We start from the raw sequence: 27,105 nt of genomic DNA on the forward strand, positions 1-27,105 counted from the left end.
AAAACTCAGCGAATGCTATGTCCAAATCTGAAAATAGGAGTGCTCGTGTGCACGTGCCTAGGTATGTCTATCTAAGTGTGTGTGCTTCATAGTAATAGTCTATGTGTCACTGCATCTTAGACTGTGTGCCACTTTAAGCATGTAACAGTGTGAGGGTATGCACTACTGCGCTTGTGAGTCACGCTGTTTGCGAGTGGGTTTGTACCTGACAATTACTGACCTTGCAGTTGTGTGTGACTCACTCTGTGTTTGTGCCACTTTATGCGTGTGCATTTAACCTTGAGTGCCTGTGTATGTGGAGCGTGATGTACTGCGTGTGTGTGCGCGTATGTGTACAGCGAGTTACTGTATGTGGCCTACTGTGAGTGTGCGTGTGTGAGCCACTGTGTTTGTGTGCGTGTCCCACACTGTGCTGTGTATCTATCTATGTTTGTTAGTGTGTGTGTGCTGCTGTGTAGGTACCACTGTATGTGTAAGCGGGTGCTGGAGTGTATAGACAAACACACGTGAATCCTCAGTTTGTATGCAATGTACGTCACACGTAATTTACGGTCCTGTTCCGCTTTATTTTATTTTGATTGCAGTATAAAAAATGCTTGTTTATATTAGACTGGGGAATACAAACAGGAATCTAGTCTTCAAAGGGAGAGCTGCATGCCAATGTAGAACAAGCACCGGCCAGCTTATAACCCTACTCTACTCTGCGATGCTCTTGACTCCCATGCCATTGTTCACCATTTGAAAGAAGTCATGACCCCGCCTACCGAGCGGGGTAAGAAATGCTGTTCACAAGTGTGGTTGTAGCTCTCTGGGCACTTAAATATGTTGCAGCTGTCACGTTACTTAAAAACATTGTGAGAGCCTAAGTAAAACTAGAGTGAATTATCGCACGGCATTTTATGTACAGCCCTAATGTAAATAACATAGGGGCATATTATCAACATAGGCAATAAAAGTTTTGCAGCTTTTATCGGCAGAAATGTGTCGCTAAAGCTGCTTTTGCGGCAGAAAACTGCCGCTAAAGACGCTTTTGCACCAGTTTTCTGCCAATAAAAAGAGCAATAATTTTATTGGCTGTATTCATAATATGCCCCTTAGTGTGCTTCAACTACACAGAGAAAGCATTATGAACAAATAGTGATACAGTGATCAGTCAAAGACACTAAGAGTAATAGAGACGGAGTGAGTGAACAAGAGTGAGGAACTATGAGAAGAGAGGGACTGAGAAAAAGAGTGGAAGGAGTTGAGTAAGTAGGTAATAGAGAAAGGAATGAGGGAAGTAGCAAAGGCAGGAAACTGAGGATTAAAGAAATGAAGCAGTGGAACTAATAGTAGTTCAATGTGATAGAAATGTAACGAAAAGAGTACAAAATATTTACCTTATAATTGTCGTTAAATTACTCACTTTTTGTTTTTATACTTTCAATCTGTGAAAGAGAGAACAAACATTTGAAAAATATAAAAACATGTATTAAAAAATTACAAAAGACAAGGGCAAAGATTGAAGGACAAACAGTTTTTCAACAACTTTGACACTTACAGAAGCTACACAGTCCTAAAGATATACATTTTAAACTAACAGTATCTTGATGCAGATGAAGTGAGGCCTATCTTAAAACATGGTGCATATTTTGCATTGCTGTTGTTTCAGAAAAGTGTTGCAAAAATGTTAAATAATTGCTTCAGGATGCCAATAAGATGTCTACTATCCAGAGTTTTGTTTCAGGTGAGGCCTACTCAGGGTTGCAGATGAAATTTCGAGTTGTTGAAGAGAATAGAGGACATAATACATGTGAAGGTCTACCAATGAAGTGAGTCATGTCCACTGCAATCTTCAACAAAGTCCAAACCTCCTATGTTTCCCTGGACAGACCTAAACTTGATCTGCACAATGTGATTCGTAATGATAGGAAACACAGGTGATGTAATTGAAATACATGCAATTTATTTTGCTCATTTCACAATCACATCACTTGTGTTTCCTTTGCTTAGGTATCTCATTGTGCAGATGTAGTCTAGCATATGAAAGAATACGCAGAAGTGCAGCACTGCATGCAAGAACTTTGACACTTACAGAAGCCTCACCTTCTCCATGCCTCCTACACAGTTCTACATATACATCATAAATGCAAACAGTACAGAATTAATTATACATGTTAAATGGTTTATTTTTGCTGTTCTCAGAATGTATCAAAATTCACTAAAAACAGTGACTTGAAGGTATTCATCATATAACAGCGGGGAAAAAAAAACACAATCAAAATGATTGTGTTTAAAAAACCCATACAACATCAGAAATCAAAATTCAGAACTCCTTAAAGTTAACTTACTTTCCATGACGTCCAAGGATGTCCTATGAACAGCTTACACTCTTTTGTGCTGTTATTACTTTCAGCCCGCCACTTTCTGAAAGAAAACCTCCATCGTTTTTAAAAACACGTTACATGCAATAAATGACTTCTTGCTCTCTACCACAATTTTCCACAAGGCCAAATCTAGTCAGAGCCATTTATAACTCTTGGATTTCTTGTAAGCCAATTCCGTCATTTGGCATTTCCGCAACTTTCAGAATTAAAATGTTGAAGATCATTTTCACAATCCTGGAATAGTAATATCTTCCCCTTCTTGCTCAGTCATGTTCTACATTTCCTATGACACTGATACTGCTTACTATGAAGCAGACTTACACTACCTCTACACTACTACAATTATTTAATTCTCTACATCACTTTTAATCACAAAGCAATGTAAAACAGTAGACAGCATTGCAGACTTACATTCCCTCTACTCCATGTTTTGATTGGCTGCTTCAATTAGCTTATAAAAAGAAACAGTTTTTCTGAACTCATTCAAAGTGCACATATATCTCCATGATGTCCAGTCCTATGGTTAGAAGTTATGTCTCTGAACTACACTTATCCTCAAGGCCAAATTGTGTAGGAGCCATTAGAACTTCTTGAAATTCCACAGAGCACATCCCGAGATTATTTCCCTAAAATTTTGGTTTTAAAAACACCAGGTAAGAGTTTTTAAGGTCATACGGCAATTTTTTTTGTGAAAATTAAAACAGAATCATTGCAGAATGACCAGCCATTTCTAGACTTTAAATAAGCTGTGTAATGTCCTGATGTTATTGAAGGGCCGTCATGATATATAATTGCTGTAGTTACAAAAGTCCTTCCTGATATTGACAACTGCGAAGCTACAATTTTTTTTATTAAAGTTGTCAATTTTGTTCCATCAGGCCTACATCGTTGGAACATTAAAATGACGTACTGGCCATATGTTCGTATAAATAATGTGGACATCATTTCAGATTTACATTGGCTACACTCCATGTTGTGATCAGCTGCTTTTACTAGCTTATTAAAGGAGACTGATTTACTGTCTGGCAAAGTTAAATATATAAATCTTTCTGAGTCTACACTAGTAGTACTTGATACCATACAGTTCTCGCAGTCATGCTGCCATTGATAAGAAAGCCCAAACAGCTGATCTACATCTACACCTTCAGCATGTAATACATCAAGCATATACATTAAAAACTCCTGACAATCTTGCTGAATATTTTGAGAGAATTGTGTTTGGCCTGAACATCTGTCTAACAGATTTCGAATTTCAGACACACTTTCTATGTTTCTTCTATCAGTGGTACATTTCTCTAACACAGAATTTAACAAACTGCAAAATCTTTGATCAGAATTGACCACAATCTCTTCTTTTACATTTTTTAGAGAAAACAAAACATTAATCACTACATTAGCATAGCAGTTGACACCAGAACTGTTTTCAAACTGAAAACCAACAACATCTTCAACAGAATCCTTTTTGTTTCTGCTTGTAATTTTAGGTTCATTGACTTTTTGTCTTTTTGCTACAACCTCCCCAATATTGTTCTCATTTCTTCGTTTCCGGCCTACCACACGTTTCTCAAACAAAGGAAACTGAGGCAAATGTGGCGCATACTCTCTTCTTAACCTATTGTATTCCTTAACACAATCTAGATCTGCACAAATGTTTGTGACATCACACTCAATCAAGTACAATCCCGATAAAGTTCTAACTCGTGACAATGCCACATATGCCATACCCTCCTTGAACACAGAACTGCCAATATTCACCAATGCACTGTCTACACTTAAACCTTGCGATTTATGGATTGTCACCGCATATGCCAAGCAAACAGGAAACTGCTTACGGCGAACATATAAGTCTTTTACAAGCAAAAATCTAGCAGAACAACGAGCAATTAGCTGTACTTCCTCAATGCCATCAAATTTAATTTTTAAAAATTCAATTCCATCTCTATTTCTGTATTTCACAAAATCAACAACATTACCCATTGATCCATTTACCAGACCTCTTTCAACATGTAAATTCCTTCTTAAAATTATACGGCAGTTCAAGCACACATTCAGAGTCTTTTCAAAACCTGCAGTTTTAGATATACTCTTCTCTAATGAATCCAATTTTGTTTTCAGATTCTCAGACAAAATAATTGTTGATCCCATATGCTCTACTCTATCAATAGCTTCCAGTTTCACAATCTCTTGCTTTTCTAAATGCAACATTTTGTTGTTAAATTTGGCACATTCTGCAAGAGTTGGCATCAAACATATTCCAGATTTCTTCTCAGTAATTTTCTGAAAAATATTCTCAGGCACAACATCTTGTTCTGGATATAAATTTGACAGTAATCGTGCATGTAAAACTTCTTTCCCATGCTCGGTCACTTTTCCAATTCTAACATCTTGTAGAATAGTCTTGTAAACTTCATCCTTAGCCTGACGCATATTTTCATGCAGTTCAGCATAATTGAAGTTTAACCATATATTGACGTTGCCAATGCTGCCTAGGCACTTCCTGGTATCTTCATGCGTGAGCATTTTGAACACAGGTTGCCCTTTCACTGGTGTCAGCTGCAGAAGATCTCCGAAAACAATGATGTGTTTGCCACCAAATAACACATCATACTCTGTTTTGAGAACTTCTTGCATCCTCAAATGCACAAAGGCAAGCATGACATTGGAAACCATCCTTACTTCGTCAATGATAAGAAGTTTCATTTTCCTCAAGATTCTTGAAACTTCAAAACAAGCATCTCCAGATAGCTTGTGATATTCTAATTTGTTGTCATGCTCCACTGGCAGCATCAGTAAACGATGTAAAGTAATCCCTTTAATATTATGTGCTGCCAGTCCAGTTGGAGCAGTGACAACACAAGACAGCGATGACTCTGTCCTTTCCTGCAAATAGCATGAAATTGCTTTAATGAGGAAACTTTTTCCAGTTCCCGCTTCTCCACTCACGTACAGTCGGACAGGCTTCAACGACGTACATGAGCACTCTTTCTTATCATGACTTAATCCATGATCAATTTGCATGGTAACTTCGTCATATATTTTCCTCTGCTCAACGTTGAGTTGTCTTTCCAACTCTTCTAAGTTAACCGCATCCTCTTGAGCATGTGCCATGGCTCTTTCCACTTCATTCATAGCAGTGGCAGCTTCATTTTCGATAACAGGTCCTCCTAGTGGATCCTGACTCAATGAAGCAGAACTCTGACTGTCCTGAGAACTGTCTCTGGCAATCTCGGCTGCAATCGTTGCTTCCTGCTCAATTTCCGCATTCAACATTTCTACATATTTGGGAAAAGCAGGACATTCTATGGTCTCCTTGGCGGCATTGAAAGAGTCTTCGTAACAGAGAAAATCTCCAAGCAGTTCATCTTCTGCACGCCAAGGCTTGAAAAGTTGCAAAAGTGCTAAATAGAAAAACTCCTTTTTTTCAGGAGATTCGCCACTCAATTTTCGATGGTTTACCAAGTGGCATTTTCTTTGCTTGACCAGACATCCCTCACTTCCTATTACAGCATACACTCCTTTCTCAGTATCTTCTTTGATGTTCCTCTTGAATATGTAATTTTGCAGAACCTCATACAGACAAACATTCTCGAGGTGACTGCTTCGATTTGGATAATATGTATCCAACATGTTTGTCTTCAAAATGTCGGTACTGTTTGGCTCCTTTTCCGCCAAATACTCAATTTCCCGCACAGGTTTGAGAACTCGATTACGCGTTGCAGCAAGACCAAGACTCGCCCAAACGATACTCCTGGACTTGGCATAGAGACTTGCTGAAGACAACCGGTCAGAACATTCGTACGCTCCGATTTCTCGATGCGACAACATCTTCAGACTGAAACTGTACAACTTCTTGCTGAGGCTCTTTTCATGGGAAATGTCCTCCCACATATCCTTCAATTCTGTCTTCTCTTTTTTGGTGATGTAAGACGTCACATACCGAGCCACAGCCATACAGTTATCAGCCACAAACTGTATATCCATGTTAGCATTCCACATGGACAAAATCACCGGGTTGTAGTCGTTGATGTACTTGGACTCTTCGTTCCTCTTCAAATTGTAAGTGTTTTTAGGTGATTTCTTCATGACATTGTGTCGCAACGAAGACATCAAACTGTTTACTCTTCCTTTAGAAATCACCGGTCGTGGAAAGCCGAAACGACATTTAGTGTAGAACTTGTCTTTGTTTCGGAATTTACGACGGCAGTACTTTCCACATCGATGGCTTTGGAAACGCAGAACTTTTTCTCTTAGGCTTTTCTTCTCCTTTGCGTTTGGAACAGCACACGTAGAATACTGTTGGATGAAACTCATCACTGAGTCTTCTGGATCCGTTCCAAATTTAGGTGCATCCTTGATCCACAGCAACATATGTATATGAGGAGCACCTCTTGCTTGGTACTCCTTTCTCCAGAAGAAATCCAACACCTCTCCAAGAGGTGGATTCTTCTTATTCATGATGAAAGACATCATAGCTTCAAATCTATGATTGAAGTACCTACATACATTGACTGGATCCAAAGAGCACAGTTCTCCAGGTGTCTTGAATTCGATGTTATCTACGTTAGCATTTGCCTCTCGTAGAAATTCAAGTAAGTCTTCCCAGCCATACTCGGCACAGCTCAGAGTGAGGAACCATGTGGGAGTACCTAAGTTCCTCAGCATACATTTTAAATCACCATGACGACGGTACCAGTACTCATTAGTACCACGCTGACACGCCATGAGATTAATCAGGTGAGAATCCAAAATACTATCTTGGACATTGACTTTATCCATAAAGTCACTTGCCGAAATGTTTTGCATGTGTATACCACTTTTCAAGATGTGGTTCACTGCATATGACAGTCCAGACAGATCGCTTTCAAACAGGAGATGAAACAAATAAGGAATGCATTGTCGAAACCTAGCATCTCCTGCATACAATCGCAAAGTCCGGTATTCAGAAGCAGGAATTTGATGAGGTCGCTCATCATATCTTCCTCCCTGACCTGTTGGAAAAAGCTGTGGGAAACACCGAGCTTCCAAACTTTCCTCCCAAACACTAATGGGACTCCCTTTGGCTTGTTTCATTTGAAACAACTCAATAGCATTCCCCATGACTTCCTTGGAATGCAAAGGATGAACACTATAATGTTCATATATTTCTTCACTAGTAGAGGGTTCTACTTTCTCAATTTGACCAGCACACAAATCGCTATCCTCTTCCTCACTTACTTCCTCTTCTGCAACATATACATTCTTATAGTATTTATTATTTTTTTTCAAATACAATGTTGCCTTTTTAACTTTCCTAACATCTACTAAATCTTGCCATATTTTCTTATTCTTTGTCGGAACCCCATTAACTAAGATAACCAGAGGTTCCTCTTCCACTTTTTCTACTCCAATTGTGTTAATGTTTTTCTTCAAATCTAGAGGCAAATAAACAACTCTTCCCTTTAATCCTCTCTGTAAATCTGATGGAGGCAATTTCCCTGTCTTTGGCTCCATTCTTACAATAGCCTGAAAGGGATGGATACTTTGAATCAAAATAGATTCATAAGTATTTAAGTCCTTCAATTCAGAAGGAATCTCAACCAATTCCAGATTATTATGAACTGCTCTAGCAGGCATCTGGTTTTGATTTAATTTGTTACAACAATAAGTACACACACGTTGATCCAATCCCAAATCAAAACAATTTTCTACCATCAAGTATGTTGCAAAATCCTTCCATTCACTATTATTTTCCCTTTCACTTTTTGCATATAAATCCACTAACTTAGTCTGATTCTTATAATAAGTGCGTCGACAACACACACAAGTGAAATTAGGCCTCTCACTTGATTTCACCTCAAACGTCGCAATTTCCCTCTGGAAATTATCTGTACTGGAAACCTGTACACTATCTTCCACATGACCCTCTTCTTCTTGCTCAATTTCAACATTCTGCTCTTTACTTCCAAAGTAACAAAACTCAATTTCTTCACATATATTCTTCACATCTATTTCAGAACCATGCAAAAGAGCAGCGCATAATTGTTTCAGCATAATTGCTGGACTCTTAGCATAATACAACATTCTAACTAATTTCCTCACTTTGTTATGATGCACTGCTAGCATCCTGAAATGATGAAAAACACTCTGGCATACTCTCCTGGAAAGACAAGCCAGTGAATGACCATGCAAACCTGTCACTTCTCTTACTCTGCAAGGATCTAATTCTTGCAACAACATAATTTTCTGCTTCAAACTTTTTTTATTAAATGACCGTACAAAATCACAAAGCAAATTGATGGAATCCTGTCGCACACTGCAAATACTACTACACTTCCAGGTGTACACAGGACCCTTAGCACGTCTTCCTAAAACCTCATTACCTAACACCTCTTCTGCCTCTGTTGTCACAAGTTTTTCTTTTTCAACTGGACAACCATCTTTCACTTCATAAGCACGACCACTGGTGTCAACTGCATGCACCAAATCATTATCCTGGAAAAACCTCTCCTCATTAAAAAATGCCTCACAGCTTGAACTATGCATCCATTCTCCAGAAAAAACTTCACAAAAATTACTACGATTAACTATTCTCTTCCATCTACTATTTCTTTTGAAATCAAAAATTGCCTTGTTTAGCTTCCTAATTCTATTGATTATCAAAATAAATAACTTACGTTTAATTTCAAATGCCTAATCAATAACTTTCTCAACTTTTTTTTTTCTCTTATAAAAAACTAGTTTCTGTTGACCTTTCTTAATATTTTTTAACAAATTGCCAATTATCCTGTTCCGGAACATTCGTTTACGAATCTCCCTAAACTGTTGTTTCCTTCTACTATCATGCACAGATTTATCTCTTGCTCTAGCAGTAACATTTTTCATTGTCCTTTCCTTTCCATTTGATTTCCTTCTCGTTTTATGGACTGAAACATTTTCTGTAGTAATATTTTTTTTACTACAAATATTTCTTATGAAATATTTAGAGCTCTTACCCGGTGCTTTCTTCGTGGCTTGAGAAATCTTTTTGTTAGAGGACTGCTGCGTTTTTTTTTACACCTGCTGTCTTTGACGTTTTGCAGCCTTTATCTGTCTTTCTATTGTAGGCATGGTGAAATCTTGAAATGATCTGCAGTTGAATCTGTGGAAAAATATAATAAAAAATGTTATTAACCATTATTACCAAACAGTAAATCAGTAACAGTGATCAAAAACTTAACACACTACTTGACATTTTAATTTGAAGATTTTTTAGTCGTTGGCAATTTTACAATACAGAAATACCAGAAAAGAAATGACATTTATATTTATGTTACCTATGCTATTTTATATGTGAATCTGATCTAATTTTATGAGCATATTTTAATATTTTATTGAAGACACTACACATAACCTGTTTTTGAAGGTGTCTTTATTTTTAAATTAAACGGTTTACCTTTTTACTTTTTATTAATTATAAATTTTAAAAATAAATGTTTATATTTCCAAAGGCTCAAGCAGGTCAGCTTCCCATCCTATATCATATAATTCGGACAAATCTGCATCCTCATCACGCTCTTCTTCATCCTCAGGATTTAAATCATCCAAAGGATCAACATCCACTGATGTTTCAATTACAAGTTCAATGATGAGGTCAAAATCAACTGATTGCAAAATGTCGCTCATGTTGAGGTTGTCTTTATCTTTAAAGAAAGATAACAACAATGAGATGTTGCAGAGTAAGAGACAAATCTCAGAGATTATAATAGTAAAATTGTTTAATAAGATTAACATTTTGCAGCTATTATTTAGCCATGTCCAGCAATGCTGAGCAGGTGAAGCCTATGTCTAATTTTTCACTGAACAGGACTCATCTCTTCTTAACCTTGGATAAGCCTCACCGACTCTGTGTCCCCTGCACATACTTAAATGTAAAGGGGCAGATTTATGTTAAATGGCACATCCCCAGGCATGCACCAGTTAACGTGCACCACTGCTCTGCCACCCATGGTGTGCCGCATTTACAATCAGATAGGAGAAAGCTGCGTCAAAACCCTGCGCCTGCTTGAAGCTGGCATAGGTCTTGACGCAGCATTGTGGAGATGGGGCACCCCTGAGCCTTGCTGGAGCTGCATCGCACTTGCGATACAACTCCAGCAATGCGCCACCTTTACGGCACAGATGCGTCACGCATCTGTGCCGTTTTTGCCCCATGCTGCGCCGCATTGTAAATGCAGCACACCATGGGTGGCGGAACAGCGGCGCAGGATGACTGTCACATCCCTTGTGATGCGCCAGTCATCATAAATCTATCCCTAAGCTTCTTATCTTGTTACAGATGAACTGCCATATGTATCATCAAAATATTTTACATTTTCTAAATAGCGAATTTTGAGGAATAAATAGCGATTCTTTACCATTCCTAATTTGCGATGAGCAAATTGCTAATTGCAAGTTACCCATTCATTTCCATGGGCTAGGAGGCTCATAGGAATGAAGGTTTAATTTGCGATTAGCAATTTGCTCATCACAAATTAGGAATTTTTCCAAGGGTGCAGGGGTGTCTCAAGAACACCCTGCTGCACCCCTTAAAAAGAAATTTGGGGGCATATGGCACACATACATGCCCTAAGGGCATGTGTTGGCGTCATATGGCACCTTTTGTTTTTTTGAAAAAAAGCTTTTTGAAAAGAATTCACAAATTACCACCAATTTACCGCAATAGTTTCCAAATCCTTAATGTCATTTTTTACATAGTTTTTGTTTGATACATTGCATTTAAGTAGTCACAAAATTTGCAAATCCTTCAGTACAATTGCAAAATAAGGAATAGCAAATTTTGCTACTCCTTATTTTGCATCAAACTTGTTTGATGCATACCATTTGTCTAATTAACATTCGCAAAGGCCGAAATTCGTAGAATTTTGATCTTTGCAAATGCTAATTAGCTTGATACATATGGCCCCAAGTGAGGCCTGTCTTGCGACATGGTGCATCTTTTGCATCACTGCTGCATCGGTTTCATGTGGTACGTTTTTTTTACACCATGACATATCTGCCTAAATGCATCAATTTGTAATGTTGTCGCCTCATAGCAAATCTTTTGCACCACCGCTGCATCATAAAAGTGACGCACAGTGGCACAAAAGAGGCATACACCTATCATAAATCTGTCCCTAGCATTTTAAATGATTAATCCAGGATGACAATAAAGTGTGTCCTATCCAGAGGTTTGTTTAAGGTGAGGCCTACTCAGGATTGCAGATTAAAGTTACGCTTGATGAAGAATACAGAGCAGATAATACATGTAAAGGCCTACCAATGAAGTAAGTAATGTGCACTTTATTGCGCCAGTCATCATAAATGTATCCCTAAGCTTCTTATCTTGTTACAGATGAACCACCATATGTACCATCAAACTATTTTGCATTTCCTAAATAGCAAATTTTAAGGAATAAATAGCAATTCTTTACTATTCCTAATTTTCAATGAGCAAATTGCTAATTGCAAATTACCCATTCATTTCCATGGGCTAGGAGGCTCATAGGAATGAAGGTTGCAATTTGTGATTAGCAATTAGCTCATCACAAAATAGGATTTTTTTCAAGCGTGCAGGGGTATCTCAAGAACACCCTGCTGCACCCCTGAAAAAGAAATTTGGGAGCATATGGCACACCTACATGCCCTAAGGACATGTATGGGCGTCATATGGGACCTTTTGTTTTTTAGAAAAAAATGCTTTTTGAAAAGAATTCGCAAATTACCACAAACTAGAAGTTGGTGGTAGTTTCCAAATCCTTAATATCATTTTTTACATATTTTTTGTTTGATACATTGCATTTAAGGAATCGCAAATTTTGAATTATTGACATTTTAAGTCATTTCCACATGTGCAGTGTTTTCAAAATATGATTTGAAAATCGTTTTTGGGGAAAAGTAATGGTTTGCAAATTTATGACAAGGACATAATGGTGTATGCTTCTCTATAAGGCATTTCAGTGTCTCTGATGTCATTTTTCCCATATTACATTATAAGACCTTTCCCCATGGAGCACATTCCTTGTAAATATGCTCCCACCTGTGCATTGCGAATTTAGATTTTGACTGTTTGAGTCACATAGCCATGTTAAAACTGACCCAAAAAAATTGCAAACGTTTTAAAATAACACATTCATGTGTCTTAAGGACATTTTAAGTCATTTCCCCATGGACAATGTTTTCTAAGTGGCGCAAAAGAAGCATACACCTATCATAAATCTGTCCCTAGCATTTTAAATGATTAATTCAGGATAACAATAAGATGTAGCCTATCCAGAGGTTTGTTTAAAGTGAGGCCTACTCAGGATTGCAGATTAAAGTTACGCTTGATGAAGAATACAGAGGAGATAATACATTTAAAGCTCTACCAATGAAGAAAGTGATGTCTACTTCATTGCGCCAGTCAGCATAAATGAATCCATAAGCTTCTTATCTTGTTAGACATCAACCGCCATATGTATCATATAACTATTTTGCAGTTCCAAAAAAGCGAATTTTAAGGAATAAATAGCGATTCTTTACCATTCCAAATTTGCGATGAGAAAATTGCTAATTGCTATTTTACCCATTCATTTCCATGGACTTGGAGGCTCATATAAATGAAGGTGCAATTTGCGATTAACAATTTGCTCATCACAAATTAGGAATTTATTCCAAAGGTGCAGGGGTGTCTCAAGAACACCCTGCTGCACCCCTAAAAAAGAAATTTGGGGGCATATGGCGCACATACATTTTAACAACATTCCTTTACCTCAACAAAGATTTTCAAATCATAACTTCAAAACACTACACATGGAAAATTACTTAAAATGTCCTTAAGAAACATAAAAGCGTTTTTTGATTGGCTTTCCTGCATGGTAGGGTCACTTTTAACATGGCTATGTAACACAAACATTCAAAATCTAAATTTTCCATGCACATGTGGGAGCATATTTACAAGCAATTTGCGCTACAGAGAAATGTCTTACACTAAAATGAGAAAAATAACATCAGGGACAGTCAATTGCCTTATAAAGAACCATACACCATTATGTCCTTGTCATGAATTTAAAAACAATTCCTTTGCCCCAAAAACGATTTTCAAATCATAATTTCAAAACACTGCACATGGGAAAATGACTTAAAATGTCATTAAATCACATGAAAGCGTTTTTTGATTGCCTTTCCAGCATGGTTGGGTCACTTTTAACATGGCTATGTAACACAAACATTCAAAATCAAAATTTTCCATGCACATGTGGGAGCATATTTACAAGCAATTTGCGCCACAGAGAAAGGTCTTACACTAAAATTAGAAAAATAACATCAGGGACAGTCAATTGCCTTATAAAGAAGCATACACCATTATGTCCTTGTTATGAATTTAAAAACAATTCCTTTTCCCCAAAAACGATTTTCAAATCATAATTTCAAAACACTGCACATGGGAAAATGACTTAAAATGTCATTAAAACACATGAAAGCATTTTTTGATTGCCTTTCCAGCATGGTTGGGTCACTTTTAACATGGCTAAGTAACACAAACATTCAAAATCAAAATTTTCCATACACATGTGAGAGCATATTTACAAGCAATTTGCGCCACATAATTCATAATTTTCTCCTTAAAGCACACTATTCTCTATCTAAATTAAAGAAATATTTTCTCACCTTAGCAAATACTTTGAGTTTGAAAACAGTCTCAGAAACACACCAATTTGTCTTCAGCAGAGCAAAAGGTATGCACTCCAGAGTCTGCAGCTATCAAAAGCACAGAAATGCTGTAATTCTTCACACATATCTCTCATGTCACCCAATCAAAACTCTTCCCTCACTTTTTTTCAAATGAAAACCCTTCCCCCCTCTGCCATTTCATGCCTTTTCTGCATGGCAACCACCTCTTGGAAGACTTCTGGTGTTTGCAAGTTCACACAACTTTGTTGCAATTGAACTCTGAACTCTCAGTGCACCTGCATATCCAGTGCATTCTTTCATTTAATGATTTTTTATTGACCATTCAAAATACATCTTTCAAAGAACACATCCGTGCACCCTAACTTTCTGTTTTCAGCAATCAAAATCCACCAATCACTGTTACTGCTTCATGAACACAGAAACTCCACAGTTTTTTTCATTTTAAACTCTCATTTTTTCAACTGCCATTTCATTGCCACACTTCATCTGACTGCAGGAGAACCTTCTCTCACCATGTCTTCTGTCTGGATTGTTGGACATAGTTATATTCACTGGGCTCAAAGGTACGTTGAAAACAGGAAATTACCTAACCTCAATTTACAAGATGTGGAAATTAAGTGGTTTGGCCACAGAGGATTAAAATGTCACCAATTGATACCATTGGTGAAAACCTTTATGCATTTGCCCAAACCTGACCTGTTAATTGTGCACTGTGGAGGTAATGACTTGGGCACTTTGACTGGTGTAGGTCTGGAAATGCTTTTAAAGGACACCTTTGAGCAATTAATGGCACTTTTTCCTCAGACTGCCTTGGTATATTCAAATATATGCCAAAGACAGAAATGGAGGTGGTCGAACCAATTTTGTCCACAAATTGAGAAGTCGAGGAAGCATGTAAACAAATCTGTTTCAGCTTACATGAGAGACCATGAAATGGGCTCCCTGTACAACAATAACTTGCGTTACTACATGCAAGATATCTACAGAGAAGATGGAGTTCACTTCTCAGATGAGGGCAACAGAATTTTCACTCTGAATTTAAGAATGTGCATTGGTACCTACTTATAAGTACCTAAATGTACCATAAACCCAAAAGCTCTTCTCAGAGCTACCCTACATCTAATCACTCACAATTATTATTTTACTCTAACATTTTTCACTAATTTTCAACAAAATACGCTCCCTGGGGCGCTACCCGGTACGCGTACCGGGAGCTAACCTCGCGAAATTTTTTAAAAAAAATGGTGTTTTTTCGCACATATAAGCCTCCTCAGCCACCCTCAGAAAACCTAGGAGGTCAAGATAACTCTACCGTGCCCCCTTCTACCCATTCTGAACATTATTTGCCCTCCATCTTGTATCTTAATTCGACCGAAACACAAAATGGTGGACTCCCGGAACGCTTAAGGTCCGCGAACCGAGGCGCTCAACGGTTCGCGTACCGGGTCGCTCCCTGGGAAGCGCACCATCAAAAAAGGTGGGAAAGTAGTTCACAGAAAAGCCACTGGAGACAATTTCACCAAATATAGATTAGCTCATACTACATACCAATCCCTACCATTTTCTCAAATTTGATTGGAATTCCATTTAGTCATTTAGCCTGTAGACCTCTCTAAATACCCTGAGGTAAATTACTTCACAAAACACATCTGAAGTGTTGGAATTCACAACCAATGAAAATGTTACTTTCATTTTCTACTTTTTTTACCTGACATTTCATTGGTTATATACCTCAATATATATAAAGGAAGAGAAGAAAACACAGCCATTTTGACTACTACTTCTTGGTGTACATTTCAATAGTATTTTCACTAATTCCTTCAACTTCTTCCTAAAGGTAAGTTTTTATTTTTAAAACTGAAGTATATTGTGCACTATAAGTTAATATGGTAAACTTTTTCTGATAGTTATATACTATCCCTCTGTAGTAGTTATAGATTTGCCCAAAGATAAATTCACTTATAAAAACTGCCTATCTAAAATTAATCCCAACAGTGCCCTATCTCTACTAATATATATTTTTTTAATCTAAATTTCAGGCAAAATGGAAGGCGAACAGAAAGTTGAATTTCAAATTGTCCTGCAAGAGAGCAGCCAAGAAATCAATGATGAAAATGATATTGAATTTTTCGATGAAACTTGGGACAATGAACTACTGCAATGTGTACAAGCAGTAGATAACCTCCTTGCAAATGAGGACATTTTACACCCTCAGAGACTACAATGTATATTCCATGATAATTATGAAATTTCTGACAATGAAATGTTAGAAAGTTTAATAAATTATGAAACACAATCACAATAAAAAAAAAATGCTTAAAAAATAAAGAAAATAAAAAATAATCAACAAAACCAACAATCAATTAACATACAGCATTTGAAAAGTCTATCATTCATTTTTCATTGTAGTACGCTCCCCAGAACGCTTCCCGGTTCGCGGACCGGGCGCTTCCCACGCAAAAAAACAAAAAAAAAGAAGATCTACTATGCCCCCTTATGGTTATTTCCCCCTTTGTTTTGGCCTCCTCTTGTCTCTCAATCCTACCGAGAGACAAGATGGCGGCCGCTCCGGACTGTTTAGAATGTTGACAGACACCGGAGAGCCAATCAGCTTCGCTACGCGAAGTTCCGATACGCGCCCCGGTCCGCGAACCGGGGCGCTGCCTGGTCCGCGCTTACAGATATATATCTTTTTTTAAACGTTAATTTCTCAAAATCCACTGCAGCACATATATTGAGACCTACAAAAGGCACATCGGGCTACCAGTCCCTACAATTTTGCCAAGTTTCGTGCAAATCCATTCAGCCGTTCGGGCTAAAAGTGAGGCTAACCGCCCTATGGAAAACTCAATGTTAAAAACACGTTTTGGGACCCCCCTTTTTTCTCGGCCCCCCCTGGACGAACCCCCCCCAAATTTTCAGGGGCTGCTCAGAAACAAAATGTTCCATTTTCCAGAAAATTTCATCCAATTCCGTCCACAAACGCCAAAGTTATTAGACATAGAATTTTCAAAAATCCCATAGGGAAAAAATCCTAACTATATATACCTACTGGCGACCGCCAGTAGGTAATATATAGTTAGGATTTTTTCTCTATGGGATTTTTGAAAATTCTATGTCAAATAACTTTGGCGTTTGTGGACGGAATTGGCTGAAATTTTCAGGAAAATGGCACATTTTGTTTCTGAGCAGCCCCTGAAAATTGGGGGGGGGTTCGTCCAGGGGGGGTCGAGAAAAAAGGGGGGTCCCAAAACGTGTTTTTAACATTGAGTTTTCCATAGGGCGGTTGGCCTCACTTTTAGCCCGAACGGCTGAATGGATTTGCACGAAACTTGGCAAAATTGTAGGGACTGGTAGCCCGATGTGCCTTTTGTAGGTCTCAATATATGTGCTACAGTGGATTTTGAGAAATTAACGTTTAAAAAAAGATATATATCTGTAACAGCGGACCGGGCAGCGCTCCAGTACGCGTACTTTTCGCGCAACGGAGCTTTGTGAAGCGAAGCTGATTGGTTCTCGGGCGTCTGTAAACATTCCAAACAGTCCGTAGTGGCCGCCATCTTGTCTCTCGGTAGGATCGAGAGACAAGAGGAGGCCAAAGCGAAGGGGCAAATGACCATAAGGGGGCATAGTAGATCCTCGCTGACCCCCTAGGTTTGATGTGGAGGTTTTAAAAGGGCCCCGCGGGGCAAAAAAAAAAAATAATAATAATAATCGAACGGCTGAATGGATTTGCACGAAACTTGGTAAAATATTAGGGACTGGTAGCCCGATGTGCCTTTGCTAGGTCTCAATATGTGTGCTCCAGTGGATTTTGAGAAATTAACGTTCAAAAAAAGATATATATCTGTAACAGCGCTCCGCTTCGCGTACTTTTCGCGTTACTGAGCTTTGCGAAGCTGATTGGTTCTCCGGCGTCTGTCAACATTCCAAACAGTCCGTAGCGGCCGCCATCTTGTCTCTCGGTAGGATTGAGAGACAAGAGGAGGCCAAAGCGAAGGGGGAAATGACCATAAGGGGGCATAGTAGATCCTTCCTGACCTCTTAGGTTTGATGTACCATTTTGCCAAGTTTGGTGTAATTCCGTTCAGCCATTCAGGCTGTAGACGTATGTAAATGTCCTATGGAAAATTGCATGGGGAAAACACATTTGAAAGTGTTGAAATTTAGAACCAATTAAAATGTTACTTTGGTTTTGTATTTGTGTGTGATGAAAGTTAATTGGTTATGTATATATGTCAAATGAGAGGAAACCACAGCCATTTTGTGATACTACTGTCTGAGGTACATTTGTGAGGAATTTTTGGTGGTGAATTTCTGGTGTTTGATTTACACAGTACTAACACTTCTCCTACTTTTAAAAAGGTGAGTTGTTAATTTGTAAGGGGAACTATGTTGTACACTTGAAGATAATTTGAAAAATGTTTTCTGTTATTTATTTGCAGTCCTTCTGTTATACTAAATACTTGATAAAGTTAGTTTTATATTATGTATTACTAAAAACGATAAATGAAAGTGATTATTTTTTTCTGCAATTTACAGCAAGCAATTTCAAAATAAAATGGCTCACAATGAAGAGACCGTGGCAATTTCTTTTGAATTGTCCACTACATTGATTGAAATTGAGAGCACCAATAATGAAATATTGTCACAAGGAGGAGATGACTTGTATGATTCCATTAGATTGATTGAAATGGACAGCACCAATAATGAAATATTGTCACAAGGAGATGACTTGAATGATTCCACTACATTGATTGAAATTGAGAGCACCAATAATGAAATATTGTCACAAGGAGGAGATGGCTTGTATGATTCCATTAGATTGATTGAAATGGACAGCACCAATAATGAAATATTGTCACAAGGAGGAGATGACTTGAATGATTCCACTACATTGATTGAAATTGAGAGCACCAATAATGAAATATTGTCACGAGGAGATGACTTGAATGATTCCACTACATTGATTGAAATTGACAGCACCAATAATGAAATATTGTCACAAGGAGGAGATGACTTGAATGATTTTTTTGATGAATCTGTTGATGGCGAATTTATCGAATGTTTGGAGACCATAGAGTTACAAGAATCATCATTGCAGACTTTTCATGAGGAAATTGCTGATGAGGACATGTTACTAGTTCTTTCAAATTTAGAAAATTCTGAAGAATAAATTTATATTTAGAAATCAAAAATTGTTTGAGACATTATTCATTTTTATTTTTAATTTATGAGGTTGTAGCGAAGTGATTGTAGTATAAAATGAGACTTATAGTATAGAGTGCAACATTTTTATGTTACATGGTAAGTTTACTCATATTTACTTCCCTTCTGCCACTATATTATCTCCAATGTGTATTTGACATCTCTTCTTCATCTCCTGCCTCCTTTCTCTCACTGTGTGTCTCCGATGCATCTTATCGCTGCTATTTTGTGTAATTACAGAAGAGAGTAAAATAAAATAGTTCGGAACGTGAAAAGGGGGCAAAGTAGAGTACCCCTCACCCCCTAGGCCTTTTTAGGCGGTCCCAAAAGGATCAGTTTCTGCTTTCCTGAGAGATTATGGTATGAGTTCCATATACCACAATAATTTGCATTACAACATGCAAGATATCTATCTCCTATTACCAACTTTGAGATATTCGCGCTAAGCGCGAATATCTCCAAAAAGTAACACCTGCCCTGAGCAGTTCTTAGCCATGTTATCCAATGGGAGGTGGATAACATGGCTAAGAGCATTAGCTCGGTAATGCATGAATATCGCTGACTTTTTAGCGATATTCATGCATTGCGGCCGTTTATTATCGCATTTGCGATAAACCTTGATAATAGCAAGGTTTATCTTCGATAATTTCTGACGATGCTTAGCGGTAAAAAATTCGTTGCTAAGCATCGTTAGGGATAAATATCGCTTAACTTTGGTAATATGCACCAACGTCTGTTAACGTTCGATTCGAAGGAAATGAGGAAGTGTTGAAAAACATTGTCTGCGCCATCTTGCCTTTTTTGAAATGCCACACTTTTGTCGTGCACGGCAGCCATTTTAGATGCCTTGACCAGACCCACTCTCTGCACGCTGTCGATTCGTAGCATGGCTCCCCACCCTCGCAAGCATCTTCCCCAGGCACTGGTCACCCCCGCTCTCTGTCTTATGCATCGGCAATAAACCTCCCCCCATCTGCGCTGCTCTTCCCTGAAAATCACACTCTGTGCCCGCCCGACACCTCCCTTTCGCCCTATTCACTACCGCACCCTCTGACACTCCTCTTCCTCTGTGTCCGATTGTCCAGGCTATCACCTAGCCCTGCAGATGTAGTTTATGGCCCCAGCTGTAAAGAATCACCCCTCTTCAAAGGAGTTATAGTAGATCAAGGCCCACACCCGATGAGATCCGTCACACCACACGTGTTCCTACTATCTGAAAACCGTCCTGTATTGTGATTGGGGAGGGGACCGAGCCTGAAGCGGAAGATTCCAGGAATGACTCTTTGTACATCAAAGTTTTTACAATTATGTGTCACATTAAAAATATATAGCACTCCAACAAAGTAGTAGGAATATAAAACTTTAATAACATATAAATATATACAACAAAACAAAAACAGTAAAAACATTTAAACAACGACGAGACCGTGGCAATTTCTTTTGAATTCCTGATGAGGACATGTTACTAGTTCTTTCAAATTATGAAAATTCAGAAGATGTTACCTGGGGGTGGGTCGTCAGTAGCAGTCTGTTGTGCGAATAGTTCCAAGGCAGCAGAACCCGCTGAAATCTAGATGGCACGAAAGTGATGTCTAGTAAGTTGCCGCCCAGCAAATAACGGCGTGGGGCGCCGCGGGGGTGAGTGAGTCCAGTAGGCACCACAGCTATTCTTACCGGCATTGCAGAATTACTGCTGGGGACAATGCCTGTGCTGTAGCAGGGTCACAGCAGAAACAAAAAGGATTCTGTTGAAGATGTTGTTGGTTTTCAATTTGAATACAGTTCTGGTGTCAACTGCTATGCTAATGTAGTGGTTAATGTTTTGTTTTCTCTAGAAAATGTAAAAGAGGGGGAGGCAGTCCAAAGTTCCGTTAAAAGGGCAAAGGAAAGGATCGGTGGTTTGAACTATCAGTCAAAAAGGGGAGGGGGTGCAACAATTTTTCCTACCGGGTCACACTGTGCTTTCACCGGAACTGAGGTCTGCAGGATTCTAGTAATTCAAAGTGAGGCTGGCGCCAGCATGGGAGCGCCGACGTCCCGCGGATACAGTTTCGTCACTCCACGGGCGATCATGGCAGTCATTCCCCATCGGGGGTCGGAGACTCCCGCGGCTCCTCTAGAATCTTCAAGGTCGTGGAGGACTACGGTGGTGGAGTCAACCAGTGACCGGGCCATTTCTTTATGCTGGGCCCGCTCTTGCCAGGTCGACCGCCATTTTGAGAGTTCGGTAGCTACTGGCGATCGCGGGGTCAAATGAGCGGACGGGCTCCACCCTGCCGGGCGAGACGTTGCAGCATGGCCACAGTAGAAGAACCCTTTTCCGGGCGCCTGGAGCGCTGAGGGTGCAGCTGGGAAGCCTCCACCTGGGGAGGCGGGAGAGGCCTGTTCGCACCGTCTCTCCCTCCCAGTGCACCCCACGGCGTATCGCTTGAGATTTGTTATGGCCGGACCAGGCGATGAGGACGAGGGGGGGGGTCGGAGGCATGTGCAAGACATCCCCCCCCAGTGTTGTCGCAGCCATTATTCAAGAAAGAAGAAGTGTCCCGTCCGTCTTCGGGCCGGGCTTCCGGTAGATGTCGGCCGGACGCCCCTGGCTCTGGCCCCATGAACGGGTTTCTTGGTTTATCGGCTGCAGCCGGATCTTGTCGGCCTCGGCCCCCCGACCGTTGGTGGCCGGACCGGAAGAGCATGTGGCGGGACTACCTGAAACTGTTAAGGGCCACCGCGGCCGGACTGGGAGAGAGAGGGGAGGGTCGAGGAGACATTCCCCCCCCCTGCAACTGTTCAGCGTTGTAAAGGCAATCCCCTGGCCGGGTCCCGCTGGCCTCGGCCTCTCCTCCGGCTACACCCTACGTTAGGATCTCCTGGCCGAGGCGTGGCAGCAGGACCCGCCTTATATGGGCTGCTCCCGGCTGGGCGTAGCCGCAACCCTGCCCCACCTTGGAAGTTTCCAGAGTGGGGGCGGATGTTCTACTGACTTGCATTTTCCCTAGTCTATCGATTTTTTTGGCGTGGCAGGCGGTGGGACAGCGAGGGGTGATTTGGTTTCTCTTACTGTTTTTCTGGTCTCTCACCACTGGCATATTTTAACGTTTTCTTGTTTCTAGGACATTAATAGGTTTTATCATTACGTTATGTTATCGTTTCTTTGTTCGTTGTTTAATAAAAGTTCATGTTCATCAGTGGCCTACTGATTTTCATTTTCCTATTCTTTTCTTTCCAGGTTGTTTCATGCTAAAGTTTCTGTTAACAGGATACAGTGATCACTTCGTTATTATTGCATATGTCCTTTTCACTAGGGGTGCTCTCTGGTCGGGCCAGATGACGTATCTCTAGTAAATGGTCCGGGTGAAACAGGTGCATCAATCAGTGGGGAGTAGATAGGCATGACAGATTACAACGGGGGAGAAAGGTCCGCATTACGTACCCTTTCACTATTTGCAAAGATTTTCCTACGTATATTTGCAAACAGGGAATACCTCCAAAAAGAACCAATTCCCAAACAGTCAATGTTTGGGGAAACAATCAATCAATGAGGAACGAAATAGGCACGACGTGTTAAAGGTTTGCGTTACCTACCCTTCACTATCTGCAAAGGGAGAGAGAATATTCCTATTCTTCCTCGTTTGCAGGCAGAGAAGATTCTTAAGAGAACCAACTTCGAACAATTCAATGGTCGATTCAAACAATCAACAAGGGGTACTGTGAACACAAATGAACGCCGCTTATGTACATACACATTGGTATTATCAACAGGTTGTTCCTAATGTTTCTATTTTAGGGAGGTCAAAAAGAGATCCCATTAGTGGCCTACTGATTTTGCTCGATTCCTTTTGTTTTTTACACGATTTTTCGCTATCTGCAAAGACTAAACAGAGTATTGCGACTCTGTGCTTGTTTGTAAATAGAGAATGAACCAAAGAGAACAATCAATCAAATGGAGAGAGAAGCAGGCACGACGGATTACAACGGGGGCAAAGGCCTGCGTTAACTACCCTTCACTATCTGCAAAGAGAGAGTACTCCTAATAGAAATGAGGGGTGGGGGGCAGCATTCAAAGCAGATCAGTGTGCATAAACACGAAAATGTTTTTACTTACCACGTACTTGACATTCGACAGCTTATGATATTTGCTATTAAAAAACCATTGAAATTCACTGAAAAAACCATAGGTTATAGACCATATATAGTTAGGAATTAGCATTTACAAAACCTTGAAAATTCACTGAAAAAACCATAGGTTATAGACCATATATAGTTAGGAATTAGCATTTAAAAAACCTTATTTTACTCACACAAAACCATTGAAATTCCATATATAGTTAGTTGCACTAACTATATATCGCGCACCCGCAATCCACTGCTGATCATGTCACATATTACATCATTCATGACATGGTCAGTGACATCACTGATGACATCACTGATGACATCTCAAATGACATCACTGATGACATCACTGATGACGTCTCATTTGACATCATTCTTGTGCTAATACAATAAACCTCTTCAGACTCTAATATAACCTTAGATACACTCAGTGTATACAGACACTCACACACTGCCACTCATCCATGGAGTTACTCACACACCCAGTCAGTCATGCAAAGAAACAATCTCACCTCCATTTCTTCAACTATACAGTTATACACACCTTACTTATTGAAACATATACTAACACATATTTACTCTCTTATACAATCCCTGATACAAGTTCACAATGATCGATACAACCACTCACTCATTCAGTGGCTCTCATGCACAGTTATTTATATATGCCAACTCTCACATGTACTGTGTTTTACATATGTACTTACTATGACATGTAGCATTGAGATATCCATTCACTCATCAATACACTCATGCACCAGTCAACTGCCCATGTAGCTGTTTCCACATGCACTCTTGAACTCATACACCTAGTGAATAAACTGCTCACACATCTATGCACAGAGTCACACACCTTCCAGCCACCCCCACACAAACTCAATCTCCCATAGAAATACTTGGGCAACCAATTAATAACACATATAGCCTCTCGTATAGCTAATGATCAACACATGCAGCAGTTTACATCACAACAGACATAATGATGCACAAATTAAGACAGTTTAGTCACTAACCCATGCATTCAGTGAGACACATTTAATCACTCACTCATACAGTCAGTCACGCACCTACTAAATCCTTCATCCAGACACTTATACATCCACTCATTCTTCAATATCTAAGACATATTTTAACTTTACAGAAACATACAGTCACTGGATGTTGTCATCAGTGATGTCATCAGTGATGTCATTTGAGATGTCATCAGTGATGTCATCAGTGAAGTCACTGACCATGCTATGAATGATGTAATATGTGACATGATCAGCAGTGGATTGCGGGTGCGCGATATATAGTTAGTGCAACTAACTATATATGGAATTTCAATGGTTTTGTGTGAGTAAAATAAGGTTTTTTAAATGCTAATTCCTAACTATATATGGTCTATAACCTATGGTTTTTTCAGTGAATTTTCAAGGTTTTGTAAATGCTAATTCCTAACTATATATGGTCTATAACCTATGGTTTTTTCAGTGAATATATATATATATATATATATATATATATATATATATATATAACATTTCTATGGCAAAATGAAACCCCTCATTTTGTTCCTTTTCAAAATAAATGTATTAAGTGTTAACACTTTATTCCAATCAAGATGACTTCAGGTGTGCCATACTTTTGTCATAAGTAAGACTGTTAGCGCTCTAGTTGTTCTTTAGAACACTCTGGGACATTCTGTCATTGGGCTATAGTTGGGCTACATCTGGCTGATATTTGGGCTACATTTGTTTTTTTTTGTCTCTGGTGGCCATCTTTGGGCTACATTGGGCTACATTGGGCTACATTGGGCTGCATTGGGCTACATTTGGGCTACATTTGGGCTCTTTTGTCTCTGGTGGCCATCTTGGGAGACTGCATATCAGAATTTTTTTAATGAAATATAAGAGGATTTGAGAAGTCACTCGAAATGTGCCCTAATTTTTCTTTCTTCAGCACTAATCATAATTTCTATGGCAAAATGAACCCCCTCATTTTGTTCCTTTGCAAATTAAGTGTTTTAAGTGTTAACACTTTATTCCAATCAAGATGACTTCAGGTGTGCCATACTTTTGTCATAAGTAAGACTGTTAGCGCTCTAGTTCTTCTTTAGAACACTCTGGGACATTCTGTCATTGGGCTATAGTTGGGCTACATCTGGCTGATATTTGGGCTACATTTGTTTTTTTTGTCTCTGGTGGCCATCTTTGGGCTACATTGGGCTACATTGGGCTACATTGGGCAGCATTGGGCTAAATTTGGGCTCTAACATATATATAGCCCAATGTAGCCCAATATATATTTTTTCAAAGTTAATTTTCGTAAAAACCACTGTAGCACATATCTTGAGACATAGCAAAGGCACATCGGGCTACCAATCCCTACAATTTTGCCAAGTTTGGTGAAAATCCATTCAGCCGTTCGGGCTAAAAGTGAGGCCAACCGCCCTATGGAAATTAACATGGGGAAAACACGTTTTGGGACCCCCCTTTTTTCTCGGCCCCCGTTTGACGAATCCCCCCCAAACTTTCAGGGAAGGACCGGAGAGTAAATGTGCCATTTTCAGGAAAATGTCAGCCAATTCCGTCCATCAACGCCAAAGTTATGCAACATAGAATTTTGAAAAATCCCATAGGAAAAAATCCTAACTATATATACCTACTGGCGACCGCCAGTAGGTAAAATATATATATATATATATATATATATATATATATATATATATATATATATATATATATATACCATCATAGAGTTTAGCCCTCGAAGGAAGAAGCCACAAGATCGGTAAAATTTGCATCCATTTCATCTAGGAATCTACTGCAACAGGAGACGCAGAGAAAACAGTCACCATCTGTTCTTTTCAGCCAAACCGGTTTCGGGAATCCTATCCCTTTCTCAGTGGCATCTGTTGGCAATGATGATGCAGCATGCACTGTGTTTTAAAGTGCCTGCCTCCAAGGGCGTGGTCACATGAAATGGCCTTTTGGGTATTGTAGTGCATGAACCAATTGTCTCGAGTGAGTTCATCATTGGAGCAGTAAGTAACTGAATGATTAAAACCCCTGTGGGCTGGTGAAAATGTTGCGCTGGGTGTCCTATTGTCAGCTGCTCCTGGACACCAATCTCCCGTATATTGATATCGCCATTGGGTGCCATCACGGGTCTGCAGCAAGCGGCAGGCTTTCTTTCGCGGCTGGGCTACAGCCGCCAAACATACCATCATAGAGTTTAGCCCTCGAAGGAAGAAGCCACAAGATCGGGAACATTTGCATCCATTTCATTTAGGAATCAACTGCAACAGGAGACGCAGAGAAAACCGAAAACATATATATATATATATATATATATATATATTCTGACAGACAGATCAGGAGTGATTGGTGAATCAAAACCTTTGTGGGTTGTAACCGTCTGTCATCCACTGCCACACGCAAAGTGGCCATTAAAGAGTTTTAAAAGTCAGATTGGTGAACTATACTTATTGTACAGAAATGTTAATAGCAATATGCAGGAAGGTGGGGTATTATGTAGTGATGCTGGTTAAGTTCTCTATTCAATATTATCGCAAACCTCAATGATGGTCCTTGGATTCACAATAATAAATCCGCTCAGTCCTGGATGATTTGAAAAGTGCAGTCAGGCTTTACTAGAGGAACATGTGTTAAACATTTCAGAGTACCAACATGGACAATACGTAATTGACACAACTCAAAAGAAATCTCACACCAATTACTAATAATAAAGCAGATTTTTATGTCAATTTAGA

The sequence above is a fragment of the Lissotriton helveticus genome, chromosome 4_1 (genome assembly GCF_964261635.1).
Source record: "Lissotriton helveticus chromosome 4_1, aLisHel1.1, whole genome shotgun sequence".
Taxonomy (NCBI): domain Eukaryota; kingdom Metazoa; phylum Chordata; class Amphibia; order Caudata; family Salamandridae; genus Lissotriton; species Lissotriton helveticus.